Source organism: Pelophylax lessonae (assembly GCF_965119305.1).
Source record: "Pelophylax lessonae genome assembly, chromosome: 5".
NCBI classification, from domain to species: domain Eukaryota; kingdom Metazoa; phylum Chordata; class Amphibia; order Anura; family Ranidae; genus Pelophylax; species Pelophylax lessonae.
The window spans coordinates 454,575,425-454,594,736 of NC_138772.1; the positions used below are offsets into that span (position 1 = coordinate 454,575,425).

General features: G+C 38.5%; 1 protein-coding gene across 1 annotated transcript in view; it reads left to right on the top strand.

Annotated features, from left to right (window-relative positions):
• Positions 1-19,312, top strand: part of ZFHX4 (zinc finger homeobox 4) — a 213,750-nt gene that overhangs the window by 165,087 nt on the left and 29,351 nt on the right. The window lies entirely within an intron of this gene.

Here is a 19,312-nt window from a genome sequence, read left to right on the forward strand (position 1 = left end):
GTCACATTTAGTGGGATGCTATTTTTTATTCCATGTGACTGATACACATTTTTAGGACTTGTTAATAATTAGTATGCCTATTTTTATATATTTTCGGGTGGCACAGCAGTGCAGTCATTAGCAATTTTGGCCTTGTAGTGGTGTAGGTCTTGTTTAAATTCTCACTTGCAATACTGCCCAAGTCATAGTAAAAATAAATTGCTCTATTTAACAGACAAAAAGCATTTTACATTGTCATAAATTTATTGAACAAATCTAAACAACGAAGGTCCTTGATGGAAAAACATGTTAACCTTTAAAGAAAGTGGGCACAGACTTCTAATATCCCAATCAGATTTGGATACATTTACAAATTAGGTTTGAAGGGGACCAGACCTCAAAGTGGAAGTTCACTTAAGATCTAACTAAGGCTAAACCTACTTCCACCCCCATTCTAAGACTGTTCTATCTACCCTGTGAAGGAAAAGATGCTTATACTCACCAATTCTGAAGCCGCAATGGTTCGGTCACATGACTGAACTTCCACTTTGTTACTGAACTTCCAAGTGATTATAATCTCTGTCAGTTTTATTTTTGCAATGTGTGTCCCATGGACAGATGTCCCTTCACTTCCTTTCACATAACCAAAACAGGAAATGACAGAAAATCCCTCCAAAGAGAGTGATTACCAGGGTGACCAAAACGAGTGTCCCCATTGGAAGATTTCCACTCTATTACTATTTAGTGTCAGCCCAAAATTCAGGAATTTCTTTGACTTTCACTTTTGACGATAACAGTAAACAAGACAAATAGAGAAGGTGAATCTCCCTAACTGGGACACAGCATAAAAAAAAAAAAAATCATACCCTCTCCACTCTATCCATAATTAAAACAAAAAAAATGCCCTTAGTTATACTTTAAAAAAAGAGGCGCCAAAGGATTGGTTACTGGCACAATCTATCTTCTCAGAAAAGATCTTTACATATGAATTATATCCCCTGAAAGAATGTTAAGGAAGCAATCTTTTTTTTATGAAGCATTATAGAAAACCATTTGTATTCTGGAATTGCTTGGTTAGAGTTCAGACCTTAGCCCAGTTGAGATGCTGTGGGATGACCGGAAAAAAAAACTGTTCGGTCAAGGAATCCCTGAAGTATCAAAGAACTGTTTTGAAGGAAGAAATGGTCAAACATTCCTTCAAACCACTGTACCCATCTGATCAGCAGCTAAAAGAGGTGTAAAGTTCAGATCATTTTTGCCAAAGGATGGTCTGTTTGTTAAGAAGTACAAGAATTCATATCATTTTTCCAGCTTGCAAAGTGCATGTTTGAACAGTGTGTTAAAAAAAAAAAGACATGAATTGATACAATATTAATTTATGCAGATTGTAGTTGGCAATTTCTGTATTATAGTTCAAGAGCAGGCTTTAGACCTGGTTCACACCTATGCGTTTTTTTGGTGCTTTTTGCAGAAACATGGTTTCCTATGGGACACATTCACATCTATGCTTTTTTCAGCATTTTGAAAAGGGTCAGGGACTTTTTTTAACCACTTCCGGACTGCTTATGTTGCTGCTACTGCAGCAAAGTGGCAGCTCTAGGTCCATCGACGTAGACGTACGTCACTGGATTCCTCCCTGTCTCGGCAGCGGTCGTGCGGCCGGAGGAGGCTCTCTTTCACTGTGTTTAGACAGAGCGGGAGTCGGGCCAGAGGAGGAGAGACGGTGATCACCGTCTCTCTTCCCCGATCGTTGAGGAAAGAGTGAGAAAATCCGCCCGCTTGTGTAAACAAAGCAGGCGGATCTTCTCCCCCCCCCCACACACGTCAGTAAGCATGAGGCACACATTTAACCCCTTGATCACCAACAGTGTTAACCCCTTCCCTGCCAGTGTCATTATTACAGTAACAGTGCATATTTTTAGCACTGATTACTGTAGTAATGTCACTGGTCCCCCCAAAAGTGTCAAAAATGTCAGTTAGGGGTCCGATCTGTCCGCCACAATGTCACAGTCCCACACAAAAATGGCAAATCAGTGCCATTACTAGTAAAAATAAATAAAAATGACAAATCTTTCCCATAGTTAGTAACTTTTGCGCAAACCAATCAAAATACGCTTATTGCGATTCTATTTTACCAAAAATATGTAGCAGAAAACAAATTGGCCTAAAATGTTAAAAAATTTTGATTCATAAAATTTTTTGGGGGGAATGTTATATATCAGAATGTAAAAAAATATTGTTTTTTTTTTTTCAAAATTGTCGCTCTTTTTTTCAAAAATTTTAAATCGCACAGGTGATCAAATACCACAAAAAGAAAGCTCTATTTGTGGGAGAAAAAAGGACGTAAATTTTATTTGGGTACAGCATCGCGCGACCGCGCAATTGTCTGTTAAAGTAACGCAGTGCCGAATTGCAAAATATGGCCTGGTCAGGAAGGGGGTAAAATCTTCTGGTCTTAAAGTGGTTAAAAATAAGCTCATTGAGAATTTCTTTGTAAAAGACATGTAGCTAAATACATTTTGGCCTAAATATATGACAAAAATTGAATATATTGGATATTTTTTAACTGTCCAAGTAGAAAATGTCAATTTTTCGCAAAATTTTCGCTCTTTTTTTTAATAATATCGCAAAAAATAAAAAGCGCAGAGGTGATCAAATACCACCAAAAGAAAACTCTATTTGTGGGAAAAAAAGGACGTAAATTTTGTTTGGGTATAGCATTGCATAACCGCGCAATTGTCAGTTAAGTCACGGAAAAAGTGGCCTGGTCATTAAGCAGGAAAATCCTCCTGTCTTAAAGTGGTTAAACACAAAACTGTGCTTTTTTGGTTCAATAGACTTCAATGGAGAAGCTTCAGAAAACATGTAGTGTGTTTTTGCTGTGATTTTGCCACGATTTGCATTTTGCGTTTTTAATCTGCCCAACAACATTTTGGCCCAAAAAAAAATCATAAAAAATGCAAAACGCATAACGCATCAAAAAACATGTTAAAAACAAATGTGCAAAAATGCAAAATGCACCGCAGAAACGGATTAAAAGCAAACTGCATCGATGTGGACTGAGCCTTTTTTGGGGTATCATTTATGAAGAGCCAAGGTAATTCTGAAGGGTTTGCAAACAATAAACAAAAACACTGACATCACATACATAACACGTAAGCATGCATTTGTTGCACTGCAATCATTTCTAAAGGTAAAATAAAAAGGAATTGTCCGGTCGCCTTGCAATTAAATCTTGTTCTATTTACCTCCTGGGACATAGGTGTAGTATATTTCAGCAGGCATATTGGGATTGCACAGCATCAAAGATTTATACACTGAAATACACATCCCTATAATGAAACCTGTATATTACCAGAGAGTCTGTGAGCCAGATAGAAGTAGCATTTAATATGATGGAGGGGGGTGGAGGCTTGATTGCTGTTGGAGGGGCTTTGTCTGCATTGTCTTTGAAATGTAATGTGTCACTCTGACCCAGCTGTATACTGCAGAGTATTGCATCATTTTTCATGTCAAATGTCTGTCATGGCTGATTTTTCCCTATCATCCTGTGAGCAGCCAGAGGACTTTAGGCATAAAAAAAAAAATAGTGAATGCACATAGCCTATTACAAATATCACCGAGTGCTGGATGCAGAAAGATTTGTACAAATATTGCAAGCTGCTATTACATGCAATTAGGACATTTCTAGAATACATTTCTGAATGACAGAAGCAATATGTGATATAAAAACAATATAAATATAACCAGCCTTTGCCTTTACACCTCACTTTTGCTGTGTAACAAGACCAAGGCCCTGGTTCCCTATTAAACAGATTGTCATTTTGCATAGGAAAATTCCCTAAGCTTTTGACACATGACACAATATTTTCTAAACTATCGCCTGCTTCCTGTAAATATTTCATGCGGCAATGTACAATAGCCTGATAATATAATCATAAAAGAAGCCGGAATTATATTTCACAGCATTTACATTGAGGGGCAATATTTCCCCGAGGGCACTAAAAAGGATTTGAAGAACTGCAATGCCTAAATTTCAGATGGTTTTATTTTTTAATTTGAAAGTGAGAAAAACACAGGCACAGGTTCCAATGGTACTGTATGAAAAACCTCTGGGTAAATAGATTTATTTGACACAGTAAATTAAATGTTAATATTGTGTGTATTTTATACACTTAGTACATAGATGCAAGCAGGCTACTATATGGCAAACATAGGATAAGTCCCTGCATTCATCCTCCCCTACCCTACACCTGCCGCAGTGTGCTGTTCACTCCTTAAATCTCTAGGAAATTACTGGTATATATGAAATAGTTTATAGTGAAGACCACAAGCCCACATTAAATACAATGCTTAAACCCTTACGCCTCACCCAAAATGCATTTGTGCAGCAGCTCAATATACTTCTCTGCACAAAATATACACTTGCACATTGTTTTCTCGGTGGCTTGGTGTAGTAACACAGGAAAAGGGTGTGCTGGACAGTGTATATACTACATATAGTCATTTTGCTCCATATAATTATATATAATATAAATCCAGAGAGCAGGGAACCAATCTCTGCTACTACATACCCTTCATATATCTGATCCATGTCTTGTATTTCAAATAATAACCTCTGCCTTAAGACTGACACTCTCCTGCCAACACTCTCCTCATAGGACAAACACCAGCAATTATATCCCAAGGACTTTGCGATAGCAGTGTATAGCCTCTTGAGAGCCATGGGGCTAACAACTACTCACTGATTGACAATCACCAGTTTAGACTCACCTTTCTGATAGCCACATACCATGCAACCCTCTAACGCAACTGTATCCCTTTAAAAGTACTAACTGTCACGTCCTGCAGGCTACGTGAGGCTGACAAGTATAGTTCAACCCCTTGGACTGACAACCACCAGCACCTACCCCCAGAATGATGATGTCTTACACCTCCTTATAGTCGTGGCTACCGGCTTTCAAACATGTTTTGGTTAAAGCGGTAGTAAACCGCCGCTGCTGCTGCAAAAAAAATGTTTCTCTTTAAGACAAATGCATAATGTGTGATGCATACCAGCACATTATGTGAGACTTACCTTAAAACAAAGGCTTCCAGCGGCACGCTGTCACCGGTGACGAAACTTTTTTACCTGGTCTTCCTTCGGAGTTCGCGGTCTCCGGCTACACGAGTGGGAGCCACGATGATGTCACTCTTGCGCATGCGCGTGGGAGTCCTCGTTTATGGCATGAGCTCTGAAGGTCCGGCACCATACTCTTACAGGTAAGCCTTATTATAGGCTTTGCTGTAGGTACAAGAAAAAAAAAGTTTATTGCAGTCTCCACTCTAATTCATCCCAAGGTGTTCTATCAGGTTGAGGTCAGGACTTTGTGCAGGCCAATAAAGTTCCTTAACCCCCAACTTGCTCATCCCCGTCTTTATATACCTTGCTTTGTGCACTGGTGGAGGGGGGATGATGGTGTGGGGTTGTTTTTCAGGAGTTGGGCTTGGCCCCTTAGTTCCAGTGAAGGGGACTCCTAAAGCGTCAGCATACCAAGACATTTTGAACAATTTCATGCTCCCAACTTTGTGGGAACAGTTTGGGGATGGCCCCTTCCTGTTCCAACATGACTGCGCATCAGTGCACAAAGCAAGGTCCATAAAGACATGAATGAGCGAGTTTGGGGTGAAAGAACTTGACTGGCCTGCCCAGGGTCCTAAACTCAACCTGATAGAACACCTTTGGGATGAATTAGAGCAGAGACTGCGAGCCAGGTCTTCTCATACTACATCAGTGCCTGACCTCACAAATATGTTTCTGGAAGAATGGTTATACATTCCCATAGGCACACTCCTACACCTTGTGGACAGCCTCCCCAAAAGACTTGAAGGTGTTATACCTGCAAAGGGTGGGCCAACTCAATATTGAACGCTACATGCTAAGACTGGGATGCCATTAAAGTTCATGTGCATGTAAAGGCAGCCATCAAAATACTTTTGACAATATAGTTTATGTATATCACATATCTCTCACACTTACATATATATATATATATATATATATATATATATATATATATATATGTATATATTAGTTAACAGGATGGCAAAGCTCCAGTTCATACAAAGTGGCTTTCAGGTTGCCATAATTAATGACACACATTTATCACCCACTCCATATCACACTAGCAGATCTCCACATGAAGAGCATACAATATCAAGATGTAGCATAATTGCTATTATAGGTTTTCCTATTCCCCTCTTTTGTTAGAAGAAAAGAATGAAGACAATTATATCAGTCGCTAGTAACTCACTAAGACATTGTGCCTTCATTGTGTCTCTTTAGCATAAGCAAGACAATTGTGTCTTAAGTGATCCAGAAGCCATTTTCTTTAACTTTAAAAGGGTAAATATGCAATCTGAGCTATTGTTATCACAACTATGCACCTGAGAGGATTGATAAAACAAGACCATTAAGTCTTCCATTACCATAATACAGCACGAGAGACTGTTCAGTGCCTCATAGTATACAGAAGAGCACACAGTATATTTCTGTTAAAATTAAGTGTGCATATTTACTTTGAAAAATGATCAGAAACAGTTCTGATGTCCAGTTGTAGTATATTCTAAGTCAATACAGCTGCTACTAGAACTGGGGGTATTCTACAGTGAAGAGGCAGCAAAAGCCCATTTTCCGGACCTCACATAAAGCAGGCAGTAGGTTCTTCTGCAATGCTTTCCAGAAAACAAGAAGGAGGGGCTGAGCAGAGAGCAGGATTTCACAACACATTCAATAACCCTTTATCAGTGCTAAACCTCCAATACATTTAAACACAAAATCTATACATTCAATGAGACTAACTGCCAAACCAATAGAAATAATGACTGAACAGGATGCGCGGAACAATGGGAAGGCCGAAAGCCAAAACTACAAGTAAGATAAGGGGTTTGTAAAAATGCAGGAAGTTTCATAAATATTATGGGCTGCAGGAAATAGGGATATTAGGGAAAAAAGTATAATTTTCCTCATAAAAACACATAACTATATATACAAAAAACATATGCGATGTAATAAAAAAATATATAATCCATCACTTTTTTTAGCAAAAAGAACAAAAACGAGAGAATTGAAAATGATCAAGAGGACAGTAAAATTCAAATGCATTACAAAGCGTGCATATTACAAATTGCCGTGTTTGCAGCCATATGTCATTTTTTTTTTTTTTCCTCTGATATAGCGAATATGCATTTTCATAATTTGCTGCCTTTGACCATGTAATTTCAATGACAAAGAGAGATGTTCTTGACAATAGAAAGAGCCAAAGCCTAATTGTCCCAGGAGCTGCTCAGAAGATCACAAACATCTATACATCTTCATAGATCACTTCTAGGCCAGATGGGTTCCTTTGCAGCAATGTATGTCACACTTCACAATTAACCTAGAGCATCATCCATTTTATTTCACACTGCTGTGTTCTTTATGGGCCTTTATTGTTTCTTTGCTTTTTGTCATGATGGAAAGGACGTTTGTCAAACACCAGTTCATTTTCAGAACTGACAGAATAATAAAAAAAATAAATGTAAAATATGTCAGTAAAATCAGATTGGGGAAGCACTATACACAGAGGTATTGCATGCACTTGTAGACTTTGTAAGATTGCAAATGACCTGAAAGGTGCATGTCAATCTGAATTTGTGGTCAAACCAAGGAAAAAACATTATTTTCTTTATGTACAGCGTAGTTATTTCAATGTTGGCTTTTTTTCACAGAGAAAAGGTGCAGGTAGTCCTCCCCTCTATGCCATCCCTTAACCCCTTAAATCTCCCTTGAGTCACCTCTTAAACCAAGTATAATTTTGTGGTGCTAAGTTATTTTTATGGAATTGGTTAAAGTATACTTGTTTTTTTTTTTTTTAGTTTTGGATAGAATGGAAAGGTATTAAAACACCTATTACGTTTTTATTGCTGTCTGTGTCCCTGTTAGAGGGGATTCCCCCTCTCTATTTGTCCTGTTTACCATTATCATTAAAATTGAAAGTAAAAGATAATCCCAAATTTTGCGTTGTCCCCAGAAAAGTAATAGAGGTGAAATCATCCAATGGGAACTCTAGTTCTGGTGACCTGGGGGGCCCCAAGGGATTCTGTTATTTTGCAGAGAATTACACTCACTTTCTGTTTGGCTATGGGAGAAGAAGTGAAGGTAAATCTCCGCAATGGTACACAGATGCTGAAAAAAAACCCTACAGGGGTTATAACCCTCCTTTATTCTATATAAAATGAAAAAAAAGTTTTACCTATAGTTTTATAATTTATGATAACAAATGAGGCAGTAAAATAGATCCTCTGAAGCCCAGCAAAAATAGATCTCCCCAGATATAATAGTCCCACCAGGAAGAAAATACCCTTACCGAATAGCATAGCAATACATCCCCCACCAGCAATGGTAGATCCATACTGGCCACAATAGACCCCCATCAGCGACAATAGATCCACAGCAACAATAGATCCCCCAACAGCCAGTGAAAATAGATCCCTTAATAGTATATCCCCCCAGTAGCTAGCATCAATTACTAACACACACATTCTTTGCTGGAGGTAACAGAACTGCATGCCACACTATGTTCCCGCTGAATAAAAGCCAAGGATATATCTCTGGAGCCACACACTAGTTAGCGTTTCCTTAGATCTGATCTGTTATGGTGATATTTATATTTTCAAGTCATTCAAAGACTTAAATATGGTGGTTTTGTTCGACTACAAGGAGATTTAGTTTAAAATAGACCTTTTTGAACACGTCAGAAAAATCCTATAACTTTTGACAACATTACCATAGCTGTTATTCCAATTCAATCTTTTATTAACTGCATTGAAGTTGTCTATTGCCCAGTTTCAACTTCACAATTGACCAAATTCCAATGGTCAATAGAAATTGGGGTTGATAATTTGCTTAGATTTTGTTTATTGGCGCTGTAAATTGTCACATATATGGCCAACTTTAGAACTTTAGATCAGCAGAATTTACAAATAATTGTGAAATGGAAAGGCCTGTCTGATTGGGTATGAATTGAGCGTATTGTTAAGATAGGTCTTTAAACGTACAGATCAAAGAAAAATCTAACCGGTGTGTGCTCCTGATAGCCAGAGGGTTCAATCATTCCTAAATCAGGGCACCTTTTCTTCTGTGTAACATAATAGAAGGCTCCTAACATGATGAATTATTGAAATATACATAATGCTGGCCACATACATGATGATCTTTTGATCAATGAGACAAACTGCTGATCCAATCTTATCATAATCACCCAGTATATGAAGGGCAGGCAATTAACAATAAGCATTCTAGAGCAACATAAACATAGTACTGTGCAGGAAAATCTCACAGGATCCATTCAAAGGTGAAATCCTTTGCAAAAATAAGGAAAGTTGCAGAATCAATGCTTTCACCTAACTAGCCCCCAGCTAAATAGATCTGAAGTTTGTCTGGAAAAGCACAAGCCAAAAAAGACTTTGAGTTGTAAAGAATTCATTGCTGCCTTGTTCTATACTGTCATTTGCTAATCCCATATAAAGAAGGAACAAATATTACACCTTTCGTGTATCAAACTAAAGATCTTACCCTTGAATGGTTACCATAACTTGAATGTTTGCCGTATTTTTAAAAAACAACTACACAATATGGGGAAATTCCAGCTTACATGATATTGTTTTTAAATAATGCAAAAGCAGGAAAACTACTACTTTGTGATGCATGTATCATTAAGGAAATGCAGCTGTAAGGAGATAAGAGATTCATTAAACACCAGAGACTAATTTTTATTGCAATCAGCAGCCTTAAAACTGTTCATTCTTGGGATGAGTCATTCTAAAGCTATAAATGTATAAGAACACAAACAATCAATAGTGATTTATTGCTCATGTGTGAGAGATAATAGTGATCAGTGAGATATTTCTGCTTTATTGGGCCTCAAGCCATGACTGAGCAGCCCACCCACCAACATGCAGCAGGACACATGTAAACAATGCATAGGGACCTCACTTAGGTTCTCCCAACTGCCAGTCTACTGTTCAGTAGCCATTTAGAGCACTCTTATTGGATAGAAAGATATCGGGTTGGTGGAACCTATCTATGAAGCCACAGAAAGTCAGACCCCAGAACAAAGTGAAACTAAATGAAAAAGAAGCACAGCAAAGTTTACTAACATAAAAAGGTACTAGAAGGCATCTTATGGTCAGCTTTTAGGCATGTCTTTTATTTTCCGAAGTTTAAAATGAAGAATAGGTTCACTTTTCCTGGTATCCTTTAAAAAAAAAAAAATTCAACTGCACTGGAAATTTGTATTCATTTATGGACTAGAATAGCAACTCTTAATGACTGGTGTTTACAGTTAGACATTTCACATAGACCATCTTTCATGTATGTGCCTGAAATCTAAAGGCTTGTACAATTAAAAAAATAAAATAAGTGGAGGGATGTTTAGGAAGAAACGGTTTTTAGTACTATGAATAGGTTACTTTATACATTAGTACGAAAAATTGTTGTCCTCACTCACATCTACACTGGTTAAGGCAGAAGGTACCGAAACTAGAGATTAGTTGCAGGTCTGATTGCTATGTAAGTTTGTATTGTTTCCAGTTGTATATTGACATAGCTGCCAACATTTAGAAAAAAATAGGAGGGGCAACTATACGTGGTGTGTGAAACCAGTAAGGTGGATGTGGTTTTACAGCATATAGCTTGTGGTGTTGCACCTTTCCCCTTAGTTTGCCATGTTTAAGACAAAAGGGGGCCTCAATGAATACTAAAGAGAGAGTGAGAGTAAACGGGCCCATCACTGACATCAGTAGGAAAACATAAGTCCCATCATAGGTATTAGCCCCCGTTCACATAGGGGTGATGCTACTTCGCACCGCGACCTCCGAGGTCGCGGTGCAAGCAGCGCGCCGCTACCTCGGAGCGGCCGCCACGGACTTCATAACATTGAAGTCTATGGCGGTCGCCTCCGGGTCGCCCCAAAGAAGCTCCGGACCCTTTTTCTAGGTCGGAGCGACTTGTGTCGCTCCTATTAGAACGGGTCCGCAGCTTCCCTATGGGAGGCGACCTGCGGCGACCTGTGAGGCGACCAGGTCGCCTCACAGGTCGCCCTAGTGTGAACTGGCACTTAGTGTTCATAAAATAAGTTACATTGTTGGGGTCAATGAGAGGAAAAAAACAAGAGGACTGGGCATTTTAGCCTGAGGCTAAAGCCAAATAGGGAATGTATGGCACAGCATATGGAAAGGAGTCTGGGTATAATAAGAAATGTACAGTGCAGTGTTTAGAATGAAGAGTTGTAAAATGAATACGGAATTACCCAACAAAATACAGATTAGGAGGTATGGAGCAAGTACAGAATGAGGCAGTGTGGAACAGAGAATACAGCTCACAGCATACAGAATGAGGTTTGTGGAATAGGGCAGTGGTCCTCAACTCCGGTCCTCAGGGCCCACTAACAGGCCAGATTTTAAGTATTACCTTGGGGAGATGCAGACTAGAGTACTGCAATCACTGAGCAGCAAATTATATCACCTGGGATGTTTTTCAGTTATCTTGAAAACCTGGTCTGTTAGTGGGCCCTGTAGGCCAGGGTTGAGGACCACTGGAATAGGGTATCTACAGCACAACATACAGATTGAGTAGGTGCGGGATAGGATATGTAGAACACAGTGGGGCAGTGTGGAATAGGGAATGTGCAGCACAGCATATAGAGCTAATAGATGGAGATGAGGTAATGTACAGCACAGCGTACAGAATGCGGCTTTGTGGAAAAGGAAATGTACTACAGAGAATGAGGCAGTGCGGAATAGAGAATATACAGAACAACATTCATATGTCTGTTAGATATATATCACAGAAAAACACAGTTGGAGTAAATAGCTGCAGACAAATGGGCATACCTGTTGTCCTAGTCTTTTTCTATATTTATTATAAAATATTGTATGATTGTAATTAGAGTGGTTATAAAGTCTAAACTTTTTTAACCTTAATGCATTCCTTTCATTAAAGTAAAACATATTAAGATTAAAGTATTGCTCCCCTCACACCCTTGCCCCCCTATAATACTTACCTGGGTCCTCACTTTATCAACTGCTGTGCCCATTGGCAGCAGCTCTCTCCTCTTCTCCCCTATCTAACAGGCTTTGCTGAGAGCAGCAGGAGCCATTGGTTCCTGCTACTGTTATTCAAACCCTGTAACAAGGGAACAGGGGGGCGAGGCCGAACTGTGCTGTCTGTGTTAGGCTCCATTCACACTTGTACGACCCCAAAGTTGTGGCAACTTTGGAGTACAACTTTGATGCAACTTTGGATGGGTGCAACTTGGATGCGACTTTGCCTTTGACAAGTAAAAATAGACAACTGTTGCAAAACTTTTGCATTGTATGACATTCAGGTACGACTTTCATGCAACTTTTGAGGATTGATATTGAAGTCTATGGTCCCTAACTTGCATGAAAGTAGGACCAAAGTAGTGCATGAACTACTTTGAAGTTGCTGCAACTTTAAGTTGCACATATATGAATTGTTATCATTGGAAAACAAGGGGAAGGACTTGCCATATAACTTTGGTGTCCAAAGTTGCCTGACATGTTGCACAAGTGTGAATGGGCCCTTAATAGACACAGGCAGCGCAGCTCGGGATCGAGCATGCCAGTGTGCCCCGTTAGAACGCTTCCTATTGTGGCATACCGAGAAGAGGAGGAGCATTTCTGGGGGATCCGAGAAGAGGAGGATTGGGCTGCTCTGCGCAATTCCATTGCCTTTATGTTTTCATTGCTGCGTATTTGCAGTAACTCTAGTTTATGTTATGCTCCTGGGACCTGGGCCAGTACATAGCATCGGTGGGCACTGGGCCAAATTGCAGGCTGTCCTGGCATCAAGGCATTAATCAGTATATACAAATAAACACACAATTAAAGAATTAAATTGATAAAACATACACATAGGAATTGAGTGCATTATTAGGAAAACTATCTTGATTTCCACTAGGAATCATGAGACAGCATTTTTTTTTTTTTTTTTTTTTGCAATCTGCTACTGGATATTTTCCTGAGAAAAGTATAAAATTGTTCCAGTCGTCCCTCATTTATCCTCCAGGTTCAAGTACAGAACATTGTAAACATACTTGAATACAAGGGGCTTGTGACCACAGTGTGAGAAAAAGCTGCAAGCTGCTCAGTTCTTCCATTTGTCTAGCTTTCCTGCCACCATTGATGCCCTTGTTGTTCATCTTGCCCTTAGCCTTTGAAAACCAAGATAGCTGTATGATATACTCTACTTTTAAGGCTGCTAACCACGAAAACATGTTGTCTTTTTTTTATCTAGTATCATCGTACATTTGTGTCAGCAACAGGATTGTATTTCAGTTGTATGTCATTTTTTTTTGCAGGTTTTTAAGTTTTTTTTTTGTTTTGTTCTTTATTACAAAAAAATAAAAGGTTCAGCTCTTCAAGTCAAAGAGGCTGGACTGAGATTTTGAGTATGTATAGCATACAGTGACTGGAAATAAAGCACTTGTATGGTTGCATAGTAGCTGGCCATCTACAGTTATGAGCCCCCATGGAATATACTTCTTTGGCTTACCCAACAAATAGAAAAAGTGGAATATAGTTTGTTATCCATCTATATGAGCATTTATGCCATTGGGCTTAATGTTTTAGTGAGAATTTCCCTTAATAGGTGATGTTTTCGTAACCTTTTCTTTGCGTGAACCGTTTTTGCATAATTTTTTTTTGCACACATAATAAAATGCACATTTTAGACAAAAAATATTCCATATTTTCCAAATTGTTGAAAAAAAAACTCCTAAATTACTAAAATTAAAAAACTACTTATACAGTAATCCACAGCTCAGTCCCCAGCTACATCGCTAACCTTGTCTCAAAACACCAACCTAATCATTCTCTTCATTCCTCCCAAGACCTCCTGCTCCCTAGCTCCCTCGTCACCTCCTCCCATTCTCGCCTCCATGACTTTTTCAGGGCCTCATCCATCCTATGGAACTCCTTACACCAATCTGTACGATTATTTCCTACACTGTTTGCTTTACGACGATCCCAGAAAAACCCTCCTCTTTAGAGAAGCCTATCCTGCCACCTTCTAACAACTGTACTTTTATTTTCTCCATCAGCTCATCCCCCACAGTTATTACCTTTGTATCACTTGACCCTCCCTTCTAGATTGTGAGCTCTAACGAGCAGGGCCCTCTGATTCCTCCTGTATTGAATGGTATTGTAACTGTACCGTCTGCCCTCCAATATTGTAAAAAAAGATTGTAAAGTGCTCCACGAACTATTGGCGCTATATAAGTCCTGTATCATAATAATAATTAGCAGTAAAATAGTGAAACACTGAAGTGTATCTAAGGTCAAAAATATATAATTTTTTTGGGGGGGGGAGGGGAGGAAGGGGGGAACATTGTGGTTATTTTAACAAACTTTGTTGCAGATTCCTACCTGTTTCTGCTTTGATGTTTGCTTATCTATGTCCTATGGACACTAATTCTGAGTAGGAGTGACTTTTTCATTATTGATCAGCTACTGCACATGTAGTGCTCTGAGGAAAGCTGCAAGGTCTGCATCCCTTTTGAAATGATTAACCCTTTAGGAGCATCTCAGGATGCCTAAAATCTGACTTGTATCTTAGTGAAGACTACAAGGAAAATCAGCGAGCCAATCACACTAGCATTAAATGACATTTCTGGAGGCACTCTGTACACTGACTATATACACAGAACATCTCCAGACTGCCATATTGCATTGACATTTCCAGAAAATTACAGTGCTGCAGATTGAAAATGGAAGATATATATATTTTTTTATAACATTAAATTTTAATATGGCTTGTGTCACAAATATATATGCTATATTATTTTTTATTTGCTATATTTTTTGCCACAAAGTGGAGTTACCCTTTAAATATATATGGCTTTAAACAGCCTGTGTCTTTAAACTAGTGGACACCAAATAGAAGGACCAAATGACTTGAATGAATCATTTTACCAATAAATACATTTGTGCAAATTATTATGGATGTATTGAAGCTTCTTTTTTTTCATTTGCTATCTTCAATCTCCCTCAGCTATGAATTTGCCACATGTAATGCAAGCGAGGGGGCCTTGCTTTTTTGTGACTGCTTCTTACATATTTTTCTAAAAATGACCACAATGACAGTCTGTCAAAAACAGTGAAAAGATAAATATGTTTAATAAAGAAGGTATGGGAGAGATTTTTATTCCACTGCTCAGTGTCGGAATTGAAAAACATATTTGTCCAGCTTAGAATGTGCCTGCCTGTGTGCATCCTTCATCAAAGACACATTCTGCAACACGCTGTTCATGATGCTGGACCTTGCCTGAAGGGTTCTTACAGCTCACACAGTCGAAGTCTTTAAGTTACTGTATATTTGAAATCAAGATAGACATAAAAGGACAATTATAGATAATTATAAATGTTTAGATAAAATAAAACCAGCATAGGTCAGAATATCGATGTAATATACCATTTTTGGACTAATGATAATCAATTTACTGCACGCCCTTAATACGAATGTGGAAATATGTTTATCATTAATTTCGATAGCAGTAAGTGACCATTTCCGAAAAACATATATCCCAAAATCTAGAAGGTATGTAAAATGATGCTTATGGTATTGACATATATTAATATATTATGATAATGAAAAAAACAACAATATTAAAGTGTGGAAACAATATATTTCAATGAACGCCTGACCCCGGGAGCTTGCAATTGTCCTCCGGAGCACAATGGAATAAAGTGTTTTGCCCTAGGTCACCAAAAGCTGCCACTGGTCTTGAACCAAGGTCTTCAATTTCAAGGGCCATTGGCTTAACCAAGGCTACACCTCTTTTAAATCATGTTTCCAGTTAATCCTTTCAGTGCTGGGGAGGACTGAGTGATCTCCCCGCGCATCATAATTGAACTGCGCTGTAGAATAGGGGACCATATCGTGTGTAGTAACCCAGCTTGAAACACAGTGACCCCTGGACAAGCTGCTTTTATCTCTTTGCCACAGGCAGTGACTTATACGAACATAAGCTTAGCAAAATGGAGATTTTTCATGTAGGCCCAGCTTAGCACAGTGCCAGCAGCAGTCAAGTAAAGAAAAATCTTGCCCAACCATATTTCACTGCCCTAAGGTCTAGGGCTAAAACTAGAATAAAATCTTTTGAGTTAAAATTTTTAATTTGAACAGTAATCGGGTTACATTTTATGCTTTGTTTTTTTTTTTTTTTTTTTCCCTTGTAATTAAAAATATACAAAGCCTTTGTGACCCTCTGGAGTCTACCTGTTATAAACAGCTCTCACCTTCCAAGCCATAAAACAGGCCTGCAGCACTTGAACATTAGAGCTAATTGCCTTTCTACATCAAAGGGAATAAAAGAGGATAGAGAGAAATCAGGAAGGGAGGAGGGAAGGACCTCAGCAAAAGGGGGCGACTTCACCTTGAAAGGTTATATGTTTGTGGTTTGGTGAAGCTTTATAAAGTTATGGCCTTTAAAAAAAAAAAAAAAACATAAAAAAAAAAAAACTGCTGTTTGCGATTAAGTTGATGGGGAAAGTCTATCCCGCAATCTTTCCCTACTGCTGACACTAAGTCTTTGTTCACATTGAGATTTCTCAAACTGTTGCCAGGGTCACTTTGAGGTCAGACACCACGATGATGTATAGAAGAACATGTCTGGGAATTTCTCTCACACTTAAAACACATACCAGAAAAAAAACAGAAGAGCACCCTGCAAAACTGTCTGATGAGACCCAGATGATAAGATTTCTTTTTTGTACCATTATAATTTGCCTTTTTTTTCCCTTCTTCTTGCTTTGCGCTGCTTCCCTGGCACGCAATGTTTTATTAATACGTGCCACAATAGTCTTAAAAATTTCATGTTCCCTGAAGATAAGGACAGTCAGTAGCTCTTTGACACTTCATTCTCCAGCCTTGGGGAATGGGTCAGTAAATCTAGGGAAAAAGAAAACTTGATTTCAAGGAATTAAAAAAAAAAAAAAATGCCACTGGCTGGACTTGGCCCCAGGGCCTGACACTGGATGTGAGTCTCATGTGTGTGCACTTGGCATTAACACAACCCAATCCCGTCATGATCACAGAGTCACAGCAGACCAAACTGTGCCCCCCCCCTCCACCCTAATAAATACAGCGTCACCTCCAACTGTGATGAGGAAGCGTGCCGTGTTTGATTAGCAATCACCAGTGGAGGAATAAAGGGCCGGAGCAGCAAGCTATGTTTTCCTCCCCCCCATAATGGCAATCTGTGAATACACATATACATAAATTATCTCAAGCAAAACCTTTCATTTTAGAAGACGTTTGTAAACTAGCGTGCAGTCTTCGCATGTGGGTACCGCAATCACTATTAACAAGCCCCCTCTTTGTACCAGAAACAATGTCTTTCAAGCTGTCCGAGACCATCTTCCTGGTACAACACTGCATTGCTGGTGTTTATGATATCACCCCCCCCCCCCCCCCATCCCTAGCACCGTTGTTCATTTCCAGCCTGTGTATTATATTCAGTGATGCTGTTTGCCTTTTTCTTCCCCTTTCTTTTGTACTCAGCTGCTGCATATGTTAGACAAGATTTCATTCAGCTGTCAGAGCATTATTAATAAAACATGTGGCGTGGAGAGGTCCACTCTATCTGCTTTCAATCACCGTAGCATTTTCACAATGAAAATTTGATGCACTACGTAATTTAAACTTAATAAATGATGCTTAAAATGTTTGGAGTGGTAGCTCACTTGCCAACTGTCCCTAATTCCCGAAGACAGTCCTGCAATTTGTCCCAAGACTTGTGTATATGGCCTGGTTTTTAATGCTATAGTTTAAGTAGCCATGCACTCAAATCACTGCAAATGTTTTACTAAACCAATAGTCATTGAAATGGGGAATATATATATATATATATATATATATATATATATATATATATATATATATATACATACAAGCAACAAATAGGTTATGTGTTAGAAGAAGGTATTCTCCCAAAACAATAAAGTGGAAGGTCTCAGAATTTTTATTTTATAGTAACCATGTGCTAGCTATAAAAATCGATCTTCTGTGATAGATCACTAGAATTTGTCAGATCTGCATTTGCTCAGTAATGAACCAGAAGCCGTGTATGCATTTAGTGAAGCACAACAACTGGGATTCGAGCAGTAAGCTGTGATTCGCATATCTATCCACTTATATGTAGTAGCAGTGCATAGAAAGGCTTGTAAAGAGTTAACCATGTCATCCTTTGATGCCTTCAAGAATACATATGTGCATTTCCCATTCTCCTTTGCTTGGGGTTCATTTAAACGGCCATTATAGATTTTTTATTTTTTATATGAAAGTGAGCAGTCTAGGGCACAGACGCACTCCTGTACAGTTGTCTCCTAATTTATGTGATTTTTTTACCTGAGCCGAGAAATACGATTTTTATTTTTGTACAGCAATGAAAACAGCATGAAGTGCAATTCAGTGCAGGGCCTGGTTATCTGGCATTACTCAGATTGCTAAAAATTCATTAAAATGTGACATCAGCACTGTGAGAGACAAATGATCACAGGATGAAAAGGAACAGTGGGCCTTTCATGGATTAGTGCTACACAGCCCCAGCATACAGGCTAACTGCATAAACAGATTAATCCACCAGCAGCATAGCTAAGATTTACAGAATAATTAAATAGGGTTGAGTTACTGTGAAGATTTTCTATGTAATCTGGCTGGTGTGAACATAGAAGTGAGGTGAGTGAGATGCAGATTTCTTGAGATGATCCTTCATTGTATCAAATAACCTTTGCGATTCCCCTTGTGGTGAAACAATAAGAACACTGTAGCTATTCAATTATTAATTACAGTCAGTGCTAAAAAATAAGGCACCAGAAGATAGCTGTTAGCAATAGCTATTGTTTTTTTCTAAAACCGTACCACTGTTTTTTTTTTTTTTTGCTTTTTTTTTGTTTCTTTTATATATGCTATTTCAACTCTTACCCTTTATCTGTATCTTTGCTTGTGATACAGTTTTTGCTGGAAAGTACTGAATTGTCATTATGTTTAATGAGCTTTTTCATGTGCACTTGCCTTTATCTTTGCTTCTTACACATTCCCATTTGCATCACTATATATGTGTGCCTGTTTGCTGCAATATATATATATATATATATATATATATATATATATATATATATATATGTATATATGTGTGTGTGTGTGTGTGTGTGTACTTGTGTTGCCTATATATTGGAGCTCTGTTGTATACTAGTATCCTATATACATTATTTACACTGTTTTAACCTA